This window comes from Anser cygnoides, chromosome 7 (assembly GCF_040182565.1).
Source record: "Anser cygnoides isolate HZ-2024a breed goose chromosome 7, Taihu_goose_T2T_genome, whole genome shotgun sequence".
Taxonomy (NCBI): domain Eukaryota; kingdom Metazoa; phylum Chordata; class Aves; order Anseriformes; family Anatidae; genus Anser; species Anser cygnoides.
This window is the reverse complement of record NC_089879.1, coordinates 20,458,170-20,473,140: the sequence shown is the minus strand read 5'-3', so window position 1 is coordinate 20,473,140 and position 14,971 is coordinate 20,458,170. Positions and strand designations below refer to the sequence as shown.

The 14,971-nt window shown below is 49.1% G+C and overlaps 1 protein-coding gene and 1 long non-coding RNA gene across 24 annotated transcripts in view; one reads left to right on the top strand and one right to left on the bottom strand.

Moving 5' to 3' along the window:
• The window catches only part of LOC136791237 (uncharacterized), a 318,474-nt gene that overhangs the window by 136,382 nt on the left and 167,121 nt on the right, over positions 1-14,971 (top strand). The gene's annotated exons all lie outside the window — the stretch shown is intronic.
• The window catches only part of PAX2 (paired box 2), a 94,134-nt gene that overhangs the window by 32,434 nt on the left and 46,729 nt on the right, over positions 1-14,971 (bottom strand). The window lies entirely within an intron of this gene.

Sequence of the window (14,971 nt, the reverse complement as noted above, 5' to 3'; positions counted from 1 at the left end):
AGGGTGTAGCTCAGGTGAGCAAGGAGGGCTGCTCTTGCACGGAAGTGAGCGTGCCTAGCGAGGGAGGAGCGAGGTGTGTGCCAGGGCCTGCCAGCTGGGAGCTTCTAGCACGGGGGCTGTGCGTGATGCGGTGCATCAGGAGCAGAGCTGGGCAGTGCGGCGATAAGGCAGGGACTACATGAACAAAATGGCAATGCTCAATGAGAATGTAAATGAAATGAATTGTGTGTGCAAATGTGTAATGAAGTGTGTACTCAGATCTGTCTTGGATTATCACGGGAGCATGCAAATGTGCATTTAAGGAAGTGAGTGTGTGTATGCGTATGAAAATCGTATGGATTTACTACAGCATCTAAGTGTATGATTGCAAATTTGGCCCTGGGAAACCAGGTCTCTGCAGACCTAGTACAGTCAGCCCATCCAGCTGCACTAAGAACTTCAGTAAAGGCTTTTCCAGGTGTTATTTAAGCAAATGGCCACCTCAGACACGTGTACAACACGCACAACAGTGTGTGTGGGTGTGCAGATGAAGCGTTTTAGCCCAGGTAGCCAAAGCTGGTGGTTTCTGTGCAAGCCATTGCTACAGCTTTGTGACCTTTGGGTATGCTGGAGGTGAGGGGACATATTCTGCTCTCAGGCTGTTGTAAATCTGCGATGATTCCCTCACCTCAGAGGAGTCACTGGGGATTTATACCATTGTAATGAAGGGCAGAGTGTGGGACCAATATCTCTCACTAGCACTGCTAGGCTTGACTGGTAGCCAGATAGAAATGCAGCTGCCTCCAGGAGCCACTACATCTGCTTTGTTTATGTTGGCGGAGTAGCAAGCAACACTATCACACAGTGGGCCGGATCCCCAAGTTAGTGTAAATCTTTGAGTCTCTTACACTCGGTGGTTATACTGATTTACACATCCCGAAAGTTATCAGAAGGGTTATCCTGATTTATGAAGCTGTGGTGTCCACCACATCGCCTGTAGTGCAGAGGCTCAGGGAGAGCTCCTGCCGCGGGAAAGCAGAGCGCTGGGAGCTCTGCTCTTCCCTCTGCCAGGGCTGAGAGGTTCGTAGCATCGCTGGCGTGCGCCGACTGCCTTAGCTCCCTCCTCTCACCTTCCTAAGCCCGTTTGTTGGGGAGCTGCTTCTTGGCAGGATCCCCCTTGGTGAGCACATAAAAACGGGTGCCTTTTGTTAGCTCCAAAGGACAGAAGCAATGCAAAAAAATTACATCGCATGCAGCCCTAACTATGCTTGTTTAGAGAAACTGCTTGCATTTATGAAGTCTTTGGTGCGGAAAGCAGGGTTGCAAATGACTGCATCAGAGCGACAGTAAAGGCCATTAATTTCCTGTTATGTTTTCCTGTGTTGGGGGCTTTATTAATTTAATTTTACACTGTCGAACAACAGCGAGCGCTGACACCGCCACACTCAGAGGTTTTTTTTCCCAAGCAGTGCTTTGCCTGACATGCAAATCAACACTGCTATCAGAACCGCTAGAGACAAGGGAGGGAGCACAGGGCTGGGCTGTTCCCAGCCAGCCCCATCGCCCAGTTTCTTGGAAATCCCTGAGAATCCAGCAGAGCACACTGGCACCTGAGAGGCCACCAGCACTAGGGCTCAGCAGATCTGGATCAGGCCATGGATGCCTCTAAGGCACAGTCTAGAAAACCCAAATTCCTCTTCAGCCTGCTTGGTTCTGTTGGCTTGGTCCCCCACCAATATGCCTCTGAATCCCTCATCTCCTTCTGTTTCCCATGTTCTAGACTCTCCCTTCCTTTCCCTCCACCTTATTTTCCCCTCACACACGCTTTTACCTTAATCTCACAAGTCAGAGAAGGCCGTGCCTGCCCCTGAGCCAGATGCTAGTGAATCATGTTATTGGAAGCTCTTCTGAGTCAGCACTAAACCAGTGCTCAAGCAGAGTGTTTTTAGAGCTGCCATTTTTGACGTGCCATAAAACAAAGGCTCCAATCACTCAGAGTCATTAAAATTCCCATGGCATTTTTTGCAAGAGTGCAGACATTAACCTGGCTGTCCTGAACAAAATCCAGCCTGAGTGATTACCCACAGCATATCTTAATTCTCCTGTGGTTTCATTTGGACATGGCACAGCAAAATTTCAATGCTGATGCTCTGTATTGTTCAACATCTGCCATGGTCCACCCCAGAATCAGCCACATTTCAGTAGCAAATGAGATACGTGGAATGAGCAGGTTAATAAACAATGTATTACATAGGATGGGTAATTGTAAAATGCCGTGCAATGAAGGAGCTACAGGCCTGCAATATGCTGCAGTCAGCTTGGACTGGCACCATGCAAACTCTTTTTCTGAATGCTCATTCCTGTAATAACTGTAAATCCTTAGTAATTTGGAATCTCTTTGCAAGAACTCATATAAAGTCCCTTAGTGATATATGAAAGATCCTATATTGATATGACCCTATAAAAGAAATATGTTAGATACGTTCCAAACTGGAAGAGGTGGTCTGCAAATAAGAGGGGACCCAGTCATCAGCAGCACACAGTCAATCAGTTTCACAAACAACAGAGGCAGTGCAGAGAAGAGCCGTAAGTATCTTTGAGGCTTAGCCAGCGGTATATTTGATATTTAGTTCACTGGGGTTTAGTGAAGTTCTCCCAAAATCTAGGATATATCTGATCTGCTTGCAAGGTCAACTCTTGTGTACAAGGCCTACCTCATCAGGCACCAGACACCAAAAGCCAAAGTGAAAAACAACAGCTCCTTTGGGAAACCAGTTGTGGAAATGTGCCTGTCCTTTATAACAGCCTTTTCTAACACATGTAGGAGAGGGCTTGAAGGCCCTCAAGAATTCATGGATGTTTCATACGCAATAACCAGCTCAATAAGGTTTAAACAGATGCCTTCTAAGCCTGTCCCAGTGCAGGCCCCTAGCTTAAAAGCAGGATAACACCTCTAAGCTCTCAGCAGAGGCAGAACCAGTGGGAGAAAGAAATCCCATCTTACATCCAAATGGAAACTGTGATATCTATGACCAGGCTTCTGGTCAGGCACTGTGCTCCTGTGCACTTCCCTGTGGTTGTTGGCTTGTGTGGGAAGAGGACTTCGTACCTTGAGCCTGGTGGGATGTAACTGTTAGGGTGACTGGATGGATGAAGAAAAAACAAAGGAGAAATAGGCACTTAGAAATAGGCATTATTTTTAGTCCCCTTGACAAAACTCAGACATTTTAAAGGGCCTTACATAGGCATGAAATGCATTTAGTACCTATTGATGCGTGGGAAAATCACCTTCAAGAACTGCGGATGGAGACAGAAGAGTGTCTCCCATGTCTGGAGAGAGAGGTATCTAGAGCTGCTTCTGCCAGGCCATCTACTGCTGTCAGGGCTGGCCTCCATGTGCAAGGTCTCCAGGCTTACCCAACACAAAACGCTGTTTGTGTCAGGCCTAGCTTGGCAGCCACAGAGGTATCTGGATTTCCTCATCCAGTATTCTCTGAAAGGTTCCTAACATGTTCACAAACTGAATTTTTCTTTAATTCAAGTTTTTGTGGCAAAATCAATCACACTTTTTTCTACCTCTCTACCCTGCACTTGTCACGTCCTTGCCCTCCTCTGTCCAGCCAGGATTCTCATGGGCTAATCACTCAGTGAGATCTTGTTGCTTCCCCCTGGGATCCAGTGAAACAAGGTTGGAGGATCTGATGCTATCACTTAGGGAAGCAAAGAGCTCCAGCTTTCTTTTCAAACAGCACCAGTCCCTGCTTGGGGAGGAGGAGGAGAAGGGGTTTTCTCTGGCCCTGACCGAGAACAAGGTGCTTAGTGTTTCCTTTAGCACAAGAAGACACCCCTCTCTAGGAATGATTTCTGCCTGTGAATGACAAGTGATGCTTAATACTACATTGATGTAGACTTGGGAGTGCAGAGATAGCCAAATTAAGAGCTAACTGGTGCACTGGGGATTGCCTGTTGGGCCCCCTTGGCTGCCAGGATAAGATCGGGGAGAGAAAGAGAGAGAGAGACCGGGAGGGAGCACGAGCTGTCCTCTGCCGACGCCTCTGCAAAGGTTGGGATTCCTGAGGCCGCTGCTGTCTCGTGCTGTCAAGGTCAGCAGGTTCGGGTTCACTGAACGGTCAGGATGGTTTGAATTACTGGCACTGCCTGCCGATGCCTCCGCTGATTGCGATCCGTCTTCCAGCGCCCGCCGCGGGATGCTGCTCCCCAGCCATGTGCTGTGCGCCGTGAGGGGCGCGGGGAGTGTCGGAGAGGCAGATGCTGTCGTTAAGAGGCTGAGTTTTTAGGAAGATTTAAGGAGCCACCGCAATGCCAAGGAAAGGCACATGCTCTGTGTACTGAGCACAGGGGTACCAGGCTCCCCAGAGAGCAGTTCTGGCCCATTTACCTTTCACCCGGAGAACTGCCCCCCTGCCGCTTTCTGCCTTTCACAGAAGTTAGCAGAGTGGTGTGAACAGGGCCTGTCAAACCCTTATGGGGTGAAAAACCTGTTGTGAAGATTTCTATCCAGTTTTATATAGGTGGAATGCTTCAGAGCAAAGACTGACCAGCAAGCCTTTATGCAAACCATGCTGCCAGGATGCATCCTGTTGTGTGAGCGGGCGGACAAAGGGCAGGGGCGGCTGCCAGCAGGGAGCACCTGCAGGTGCCTGGGGAGCCGACGGCCTGCGCACACCCTGTTGGCATGCCTGGGGCTGTTGGGAGGAACCTCACCGGAGCAGGAGGGGAGAAGTCGGGTTTGAGCCTGCCCCGCAGGCTGCTGGCATCATGCACACGTGCTGGGGGGGCGTCAGCGTGCGGCCGAGTGCCTGCGTGTGGCCGTGCCTGCGCTGCGCACGTGTGCTGATGAAGTGTTCACAGCAGAAGCAAGCATGTGAGAAAGAGTACAGGATGAAGTCAGAGAAGGACCATATTGTGGGGGAGTAGTCCTCAATGGTTGTCTCTGCCAAGACCGTCTCCCCAGGCATCACAGAGTAGATTTCAACGGGGTTGCGCTACAGAAAAATCTGCCCTCTCTGTTCAGAAACCGCAGTGCTCACTTTGCCTTCTTATTCTGAGGTCTGCCGTGTGCCTCTGTGAGTCACTTAGCTCCTGGGTGCAGTTGGCTACATTTGCGCCTATGTACCTGTAGCTTTCTTGGTCACACCTCCACAACTGTCTACCACGCACATTTTTGCACAAGTACACCTGGAGGAAAGGCAGGACAGTCCTGAGAATGGAGCTGCACGGGGCTGCCCACACCTGGTGCCAATCCACCAGGCCTCTTGTGTGGCAGCCCAGTGCTCCTCAAGACCCAGAAGAGGTCAGGGTTGACTCCATATACACTCCTCTGCAGAAGGGAAGCCCCCATCTCCTCCAGGTTCAGCTGTTCCAGGGGTTTCTCTGTGCGGCCCGATCCCTGTGCGTTAGGAAGTACATTGCGCCTGACTTCGCCTCTGCTCTCAACTCCTCTCCCAGCTCCCTCTTCCAGGGCAGAGCAATGGGCTCTGGCAAGAAGGGTCAGGGACAGTGCCCAGTATCGTGCTGGTTTACATTAATGAGATACACACAGTGTAATCCGCCAATGGAGTCAGCTCTACAAAAGGAGGTAATAGCAGGCTGCCATGAACAGAGCAGCTCAGGTAATTGGTTTATCTATCTAGAAGCAGTAGTAGCAATCTCTGCACAGACAGAGTAGCAGTAAAGTCTCTTCCTTAAGGCTATTTCCTTTGTCTTTTCAATTGCTTGCACATCCATGTGAGATAGAGAGAGAGAGAGAGAGAAAGAGAGAGCTAGAGAGAGAGAGGGAGAAATGTTAATTTGTGAATTAATGGCTTTTCTCAGCGGAATTGTAAATTCAAATGTCACCTCACAGGGTGACACTACACTGGGCTGCTGAAGAAGCAATGATAAGATCCCCCCCATCCCCATGCCGACATATACCCATGCCCCTCCCCTCCCCGAGAGATAGCTGCGGAGTGGAACATGCTACTTTTAATTTGCAATAACACCACGGCAGAGGGATGTGAGGGGGAGCGCTTTCCGACCCTCCCTTCCACAACAACCCGGGCCACATCTTTCCCGTTCCACCGCTACCTTCTTCCACCCCCTCTTCAATCCCTCCCATTTTAAACGGAGTCCAAGACAACACATTATCTCAACTCCCCCCACCCCAAACTAATCAAAGGATGAGCTAAGGGAGGGCTCTTTAGAACGGATGCCTCTGCAACCCTCTCCTCTCCTGCAATAATCAGGTGAATTAATGACCCTGAAGTTAAAGTGAGCGCTGATACTCAGGCGTTGTGCAGCGTAGGGGAGAAAGCCTTCATTGTTTTCGAGCAGGAGGCGGGCAGCAGCAAGGGAGATTCATGGATGGAGATTGAATATGCAATTTTCTTTCACCTTGCCAAGAGCTGCCCCTGGGCTGTGCCTGGCCTAAATTTTTTTTTCCTCTTGCCATCTCTGCCTTATCCGGCCCTCCCACCTCCCTTCCATTCTTTCCAGAAAATTACCTTCAAAATTGATTTCCACTTTTACAAACAAATATAATGGGAACATGAGGGGGAAAAAAAAATCTTGGGCTGTGATGAATTAGGGCTGTCAGGTGCTTCCAAGTCTCCTTTGTTTTTGTTTTACTGCCCGTTAGGTTCTTTGTTTTTCCAGCAGCTGGGAATAGTGCCCCTGCCCACACACTCCCTGTGGTCCATGGCTGCCATCACGGGGTGACGTCCATCACCTGATGTCATCACTGCATTATCCCTGCTCTCCATCACTGCGATGCAACAACTGTGAACAGACTGCCCCAGCCCTTGGTACCAGGATGCAACTGATCCTGTGCAGATAGAGCATGTCCCGCACCGCTGGCTACCTGGCTTCTGCAGCCACCCTACATGTCCATTGAGTTTCCTCAGGTCTTCTCCACTCTGCTCCTCCTGTTCTCCTTTGCCTCATTACACCAATTCTTGGTGGAGGTTTTGCAGCCCTCACCGTTCTGATAGATCAGCTTGTGTCACTGGTGTGTCACCTTGATCCCTGCTGTGCCTCAGTGCCATGTCACCTTGATTCCATAGCAGTATTGCCCTTATGTCTCATTGCCATGTCGCTTGACCCCCGTAACAGTGTCATCACTATCTCCTGCTGCCATGGCACCCTGATGCACTGTTATACCTGTTCTGTGTCCCATTGCCACGTTGCCAAAATCCTCTAAAACCCATTTGCCTGCACATTGCCAGCTATTCCTATCCCTTTTGCGTTTTATTTTGTCATCCACCATGCCTTAACCTGTGATCCTTGTGGATCCAGGCACCGTGCTCCCTCTGACTCCCACAGTCCTTATGTCCATGAGAAGATGGGACAGTCACCCCCCTGAATGCAGGCAGACGCAGGGTACACCTCCTCTAGAGCGAACAAGAAGATCCCAGGAGAGACAGGACCAGCACAGCTAGGGAGCAGCCTCTGTGCAGGTGGGCACAGGAGCAGGCAGAAATGCTGGGAGGAGTTGTTGCTGCCTGACTCCTGCTGACACATTGGCTGCAACAACCTCTCCCAGAATGAGTCAAAAAAACAGAAGGAGAAGATCCAACCACAGACTAAGTACCTATAAATAAGCAGTCAGACAAGCACACATCCGTGGCAGTCACACAAATAAACTTAAAGAGAAGCTCTGTGCATAAGTAAAGACTCATAAAATGTAGCCAATAACATTTAAAAACACAAGAATGCAATCTGGGACACAAGGAAATACTAATGCAGGTGCATGTCAATTAGGTGTAATTTCTGAATAAACAAATAACTTACAAAAATGTACATATGCTTCCTAAGTGAAAACCTGGAACTCAGTGGAATTTCCTTAAATTCACATATACAAACTTGTATCATGTAAACAAATACAAACTATTTACATAAATGAACAACCTTCACACAGGCAAGGACAGCCGATGTATGTATATGGAACATACACACAAATATATAACCCCAATGCAAATGCACATCTGTATGAACTATATACAGAGGTGCACAGCACTAACAGGATACGTATGGATATCTAGCAACCACAGAGATACAGTGACACCCCAAGTATGTAACAACACATACACACAGAATGTACATACAAATATACAGCACTCACATGTATCTTAAAACGTGAATGTAAGTACCTGGCATTCAGAGAAATACATAGCACTGATTCTGAGCCATACGTGCCCAGACATCCGTATGCATCCTCCTACGAGGCAGTATTGTACACAGCTTAACGTACACATTTTCCAGGTCTCTGTGGGCATGCACAAAAATACGGGTCCAACCTGCCACTCACCCCAGTACATAGACATAGATAAGAGGAGATCCTAACCCAGTAATCCTACCACAGGAACACAAAACCAAATCGGCGTGCATTCGTAGATACAGAAATACACGGGCAGACACACACAGATACAGCTGAAGCCAGAGCAGCTAGTCCTCGGATAGTACCAAACCATGGCAAACTGAGCAGCAGTGTAAGCTTTAGAAGCAGCAGTCTGTCCAAACTGCTGCCTGTGATGTAAGCTGTTAACTCTGCCTTACCTGCAGCTCCCCTGAGCCACGCGCTCCCCGAGCTCCCAGGGTGCCTGTGCACACGCACAGACAGACAGACAGACAGACTGCTGTCCCTCTCTGTTATGGACAGACCTCCAGATCCGTGGTGCAGCAGCCTGTATTTCTGGCAGTGCTGTGCTGCTTATGCATTGTCAGCTCTTTAATCCGGTCTCCCCCAGCTCTCCCTTTCCACTCATCCTCTCCCTTTGCTGACCGTCCTCCCGCAGTTTGTTTAGCAAGGCACAGGGTGAGTGGCAGGCGCCTGCGCCTCATGTCCTCCTGGGGGTCTCGCCAGCAAAAGACCCTCAGGTGGGTGGCTGCTGAGAATAAACTGCCTCTTCGATTTACATCTTCATCTAGGAAGGAGGGGAGTGTTACCTACTCCTGTGTGTGTAGGCGCAGTGAACCTGGAAGCTCCCCGTGACCACTGCTGTTTGTAGTGGTGCAGTCACCACAAGCTGGTGGCCACTGGGAACTCAGCTGCACTGCGTGAAGCAGCGCAGTCCCAGGGACGGTAGGAGGGAGATGTATCAGAGTGAGAAACACTCCAGAAACTGCTTTCAGCCCATGTGCACAGCCATAAGCTGCAGGGTGCACACCCCGCAGCTGTGTTTGGTGGTTGGAACATGGGGCTGGCACCTGAGGCAATGTAACTGCATGTGTCTGCGGTGTCATTAAGACTATTGCTGACCTGCAATAAAGCAATCATATAGAATAATGCAAACGCATCAGCTCTGGTGGCAGGAAATCACAGCTTGAAACAATGCAGCCACACCACAGTAATGCTGTTGTGTCACCTGCAGGGGTCCAAACACACTCTGTTGTCTTCAGCAGCAGTATTGGCAGAGCAGAAGTACACCTATTGCGCCCTGAGATGAACGTACACCAGATGTCACGATACAGTAAGGTGGAGTGGCTTGTAAACGTGTACAAGTAGCTTACAAAAGCAAATGCCTTTCCATACAGGCTAGTTAAGAGCTAGACCTCTTTGCACTAGTACAACTACACCACGAGTAACGCATAATCATATTGCAGAGGACAACGTAAGCATGCTGCATGTCCTGACACAACCCCGGTGTGTTGTGGAACAACAGGATCGTACTTCATGAGAACACATGATGCTCAGCTCAGCACTGCAGTGACATAGCCCTATTGACTTTGCTGTCGTGACCAGATGACAGTCTGTTGTCAGTCAGCAAATTACATCAGCTGCAGGAACAACTGCATGAATTGCAATGACAGTACAATTCAGCAACCAGCAGTTACCTCGCTGAAACAACATTGCTGCGTGCGGTGACACAGATATACCGCCTTCCCAGCCACCTCTTTGAAGAGCCTAATGGCCTCGAGTGTAGTGGGGCAGCGTAGCAAGCAGCGATACACCTAATCTCATCATTAGTGTCACAAACCCACAACACGATAACCACAGTCACACCGTCTGCAAAGACACACCAATGGCACTGACAATGACACGGAGGCACCTGAAATGTCACAACCACCGCTCCTAAATGGTATAATCATTGCTGCTCTGAACAACACAAATGGGATAATACTTGCACTGGCACACTCAGCTGCTGTATATCTGCTTAAAAACTGAGACCGCTGTGAACACATTAGAAACCTCTCCTCTCTGCACTACTTTTCATTGGAATAATTAAGTTCAAATTTTTCTTTAAGACATTGTGTCCTGGGGCAATATCTAAAACCCACCTTTCTGGACCGGGACTGCTGCGGCTCTCCCTGCTTCACCCTCCACCTGAAGGAGGCATTTCTGCCTTCCCAGTAGGAACATAGACATCATGGCCAGGTAGGAAAATCCCCACACTGATTGCTGTCAAAACCCTGCCCTGCAGTCAGAGCCCTATCATTTGGACTGAGAGAAGAGAAAGCCACTTGTAACAAAAGTAATGCTCCTCAGCAGAGGATGCCGTGATAATAAGAGTCAGGAAATGATGTGTGCAGCACCAAGGTGAAGCATAGCACCGCAGTGACGCTGCCTATTCTGCAGCTACAGGACATACAGTGCAAGTGCTCCTCGTGCTGGATGCAGTACCTTGCTCTGAACAGCTCAGTGCCGTGGCCTGCAGCCCTATTCTGAGGAGCAGGTGAATCGCCTGCATCGATACACCCGAACTCTTTGGAAAACACCACACGACCTGCTGAAATGGTGGTGACCCTCCACTGTCCCCTGCACTGACGCAGCCCTGCCTCACTTACTTCAGCGTAAATCACTCTGATCATCAAAGTGACAGGTAAAGAGAGGAAAGGAGGAACTTCTGCCTTCCAAGGTTCGCTCCCCCATCTCCGCTGGGGATTCCTTTACTGCAAACAGCCTGAGTATTATTGCCATTTACAGTAGCAATCACTCCATCCCCTCCTCTCCCACAAACCTACTGTCGATATTAGCACTGATCATACTAACAAGCCTGTGGGTTTTATTACTGCTGATACTAATAATACTGGACACATTACGTCTGCTCCCACCAATAACAGGCTGCAGATATGATCCCTGCTAATGCCGATAATACTGGGGGATATTATCTCTGCCATTGTCAGCACTGCAGATATTATTGCCAGTAATGCTGTCAAATACTACAGATATTGTCAGGGACCAAGATTAATAATGCTGAGATTGTTACAGCACTAGCCTCACTGGAACACGAATCCCAAATGAGAATTTGGGTCTATGGAGGAAGTATGTATGTGGCCTGCTATTGAAGAGGAAGAGCTATCTTTAATCATAGTGGTTTTGTAAAGATCCCTAAAGTTTGATCCAGCTGGAGATGCTATAGTATGCAGGGAACAGTTGGAAACATTGTTCTCATATTATCTAACTGGCTATCTATCTATCCATGTATCTGTCCTCTCCCTTTTTCTCTATATATAGTGCTCAAGATTACAGTATTGGACTGCTACTGACTTTTTGTTAGTGCCGCTGCCACCCCAATTCTCATCCTTTTAGCTATCAATCAGGGAGTTACGGAACAACAGAAATATTTGCATATTATTTTCCCCCTTTATCCTCCTGGACTTCTCTTTGCTGCTCCCGAGTCTGACAACGACCCTGCTCGGCTTGTCCTGCCCATACTGTGTAGTGCAATATTAGGGTCATGAGGAGCCAGGGATTCCAGTTTCCAGCCACAGCTTGGTGCTAAAGCTCTCAGTGGTCTTGGGAAAGGCATAACATGCTGCCAGGCCACTTCTGCCTCTGCAAGACGGTGGATGGAATTGGTGGGGAAGGTCAGAGGGGAATTACAGAAATGCTGGCTGGGCCTGCAGCCTGCAAGGAATGGCACACAGCTAGACAAGTGGTGGTTAACTTGTTTAGCCAAATCATTTGAAAAATCAGAGGAGGCCAGTTCTCTGCTTTGTCTAATCTGGCACTGAGGTCAGGAAACAAAAGGAATACGGGTTCTTAACAGGGCAAGTCCTGGCCATGCTTCCTAGGCACTCACCTGAGGAAGACAAATGAGTTTTGGGGAAAGACGTGACCTGGCAGTTCTTTGTTTGGACCAGGACACACTCAGATCTACATTCCCACTAGCTCGCTCTCAATGCCATTGTCTTCCTAGGCCACCCGTTCGGTAGCAGCCAGCACATTTGGTATACTGGGACTTCTCCTCTTCCCTCTAACTCCCTGTGAGGGACACACCTGGCTGTCAGCGTCCATCGCTGAGCCCACCTCATGCATCCGTCTGGTTCCTTCTGTCCAACTCGGGAGTTCTGCTACATCATCTTGACACATAATTATCTCTCCTCTTCTTAATCATCTGCGCTACCGTCTAATGTAGGCACCAGCTGCAGCAAGGAGGACCTGGGGGAGGGGGCGTGCTCAGATTGGAGCTCCTCTGTCTTTCTCCCACCCTGTTCCCCCAGCCATCGCAGAGGTTGCTAACAAGGTGTTCAGAGCTGGGGATTCAGGAGCACCTTGGTACTTCCCCTGTTTCTGCTGAACTGCATTCCTCACAAAGCGTCATCCTTGCAGAAGAGCTGGCCCAAGGGAGCAGAAAGAAAGAGAGCGCAGTGCTGCTGCTTCTGCCTTCTTCAGGGAAGGGCCACCTCCAAAAGGCTGGGAAAGTAAATGTGCATTGAGAGCCTGTAAGGAAGAGCTTTTCAACGCGAGAATGAATCCTACAGTTAAGAAACTGCAACAAGACAGAGCTTAGAAGCTTTGGGAAATACCGAGAAGGTATATATATCCAGCACGAGCATGAAGGAAATACCTGCACTGGCTTCTGGACTTGTTTTCTTAACTCCTGTCTCAGCTAGGAGCACTCGCAGCCCTCAGAGCTACAGGGGAGGATGCCCAGGAAGGAGTGCAGGTCACTGGCTGTGCAAAACCTCCCCTTGGACCTTCTAGCATTAGGGTCCAGCGCTGCAAAGTGGTTGATGTCTTTCAATGTTTCTTAAAGCCAGTGTGAGCACAGGTTATCAGCTCTTGGACTGCGGTGTTTAGCAGCTGGCTGAGGTTTCTCTGGGGCAGGAATGTGACATCTCCCTGAGGCAGATACCTGGGATGGCAGAACGAAGGCTCTTCTGCAAGGCATTTGTAGCTGTGTCATGTAACTGGCACCTAAAACTCTGAGATCCAACACCCCCATGACTGTCTGATACCTTTTTGATTTTTCTAGTAGGTTATGCGGGCTCCTGGCCAACAGCAGGGAGTTGCAGTGTTTCTTGCCCTTCATAAATCAAGTCCAGGATGAATTAAGGACAGAGACAGAGAGTTGTTCTTACTGTCAATATATCATTGTGAAGTGTCACAGGCTTAGATGTCTGTTTGATTGTTTCTGTGTTTAACCGTAATGCTCCAAAAAGCTCAGGTTTTGGGGCTGGCAATGATTGCGTGGCTGCATCTAAGTGGCATGATTGTTCCAAGTGTTTGGAAAGAATAGCTGCTAAAGCTAGATTGAACTGCTTCATTTCAGAATGAAATATGGACGCACCATGGTGAGAGCTTGTGATCACCAAGCTGGAATGCATGAGGACAGGGGTTCACAGAAACCCCAAATACTGCCAAGAGATTTGCACAACTGTTAGAGAAACTTGTCACTCGATTTGAAATGTCACCGTTTCCTCTGTATGTAATGAAGAGAAATGCTGGAGAGGCTTGCAATGTTTGCAGTCTCTTACTTCTGACATTTTTTGACTTTGAGGCATTGACTCAGCCCTTCCATTGCTACACTTTTCTCTTAGCTGGGCCCTACTGCCATCTAGCTGGGAAATGGATCTTCCTCTGGGGCCTGATCCAATTTCCAATGGCATCAGCAAAAATCTTCCCATTTGCTTTGATAGGAACTGAACTGGGTCTTTGCTTCCAGCCTCTGGTTTTACTTTGTATGAGGGAGAAAGGGGTCACAATGTCTGCCTTTTTCTTGGGACTATTGTTTATTTGGATCCAGAAGTTAGAAACGTGAACCTCACCAGCACCAACGCTGAGAAAATGATTGGCATAACCCCAAAGTGCAGCATCTCTCTCAGGAGAACTCTCTCCTCTCACCATGCATCACAGAGACCCCTGGTATTATATCACCCCACACAGCCTGGGGGCTACAGCACGCACAGCACAGCGAGCCACCATTACTGCCAAGAGGTCCCCCATGCAACAGGCAGCAGTGGAAAACAACATCCTGAAGGCAGGGCTGAACCGAACAAACTGCTCAGGCACTACTCTTAGAAAGTTCACCTCCCGGTCCTCAGTTTTTGAATGCATCAAATTAAAAGAGCAAGACAAAATTTTACAAAGCCACCATCAATGCACCAAGACCTCACCCACCCATCCTGACTCTGTCTATTTGGACCCAAGGCTCCAGCTTTTGGCTCATTTTGGGATTCACTTTGCCCTGAGTCCTTCCCAGCAGGTAGGAAAAAGAAGGAGACAGCTTAATCCTAGTCGCTTAGAGCCCTACTGAAAGGCTTGGATAACAGCCTTAGGGCCACAGCACTCAGAAGAGCTCCTGCTCTGCTCTCCGATGGTTGTGAGCACGGCAGTTCTGCTGTGGTGGATGCTACCCATTGGAAACTGGGCCCTTATGATCACCACAGCTGGTGTAGCTCATGGCTCACCACCAGGACAGGAGCTTGTTTGCAAGAGGAATGAGAAATACTCCCAAATTGCTGGTGCTTCTCCGAGATGGCATTTTGTTTGAAAACGAGGGAGTCGGGGAAACCTTGTTTACCCGCAGCTCAATGTCTGGGCACCTGCTGGCACCAGGGGAGCTCAGTTCCAGCCGTTTCCAGCAGTGAATGAACTTGGGATCAGCTCCAGCAATGGAGACGGCTCTCTGCCTGCCGAGCAGATGTCCGGAGACACGGCCTGTCATGAAAAGGCCTCGGAAGAAGAGCAGTCCAAGCCAGCAGGGCAGTGGCGGGGAACTGGTCTCTGTTGCTAAAACTGATCTAGCCCCTGGAGCAGCTGCAAACCTTG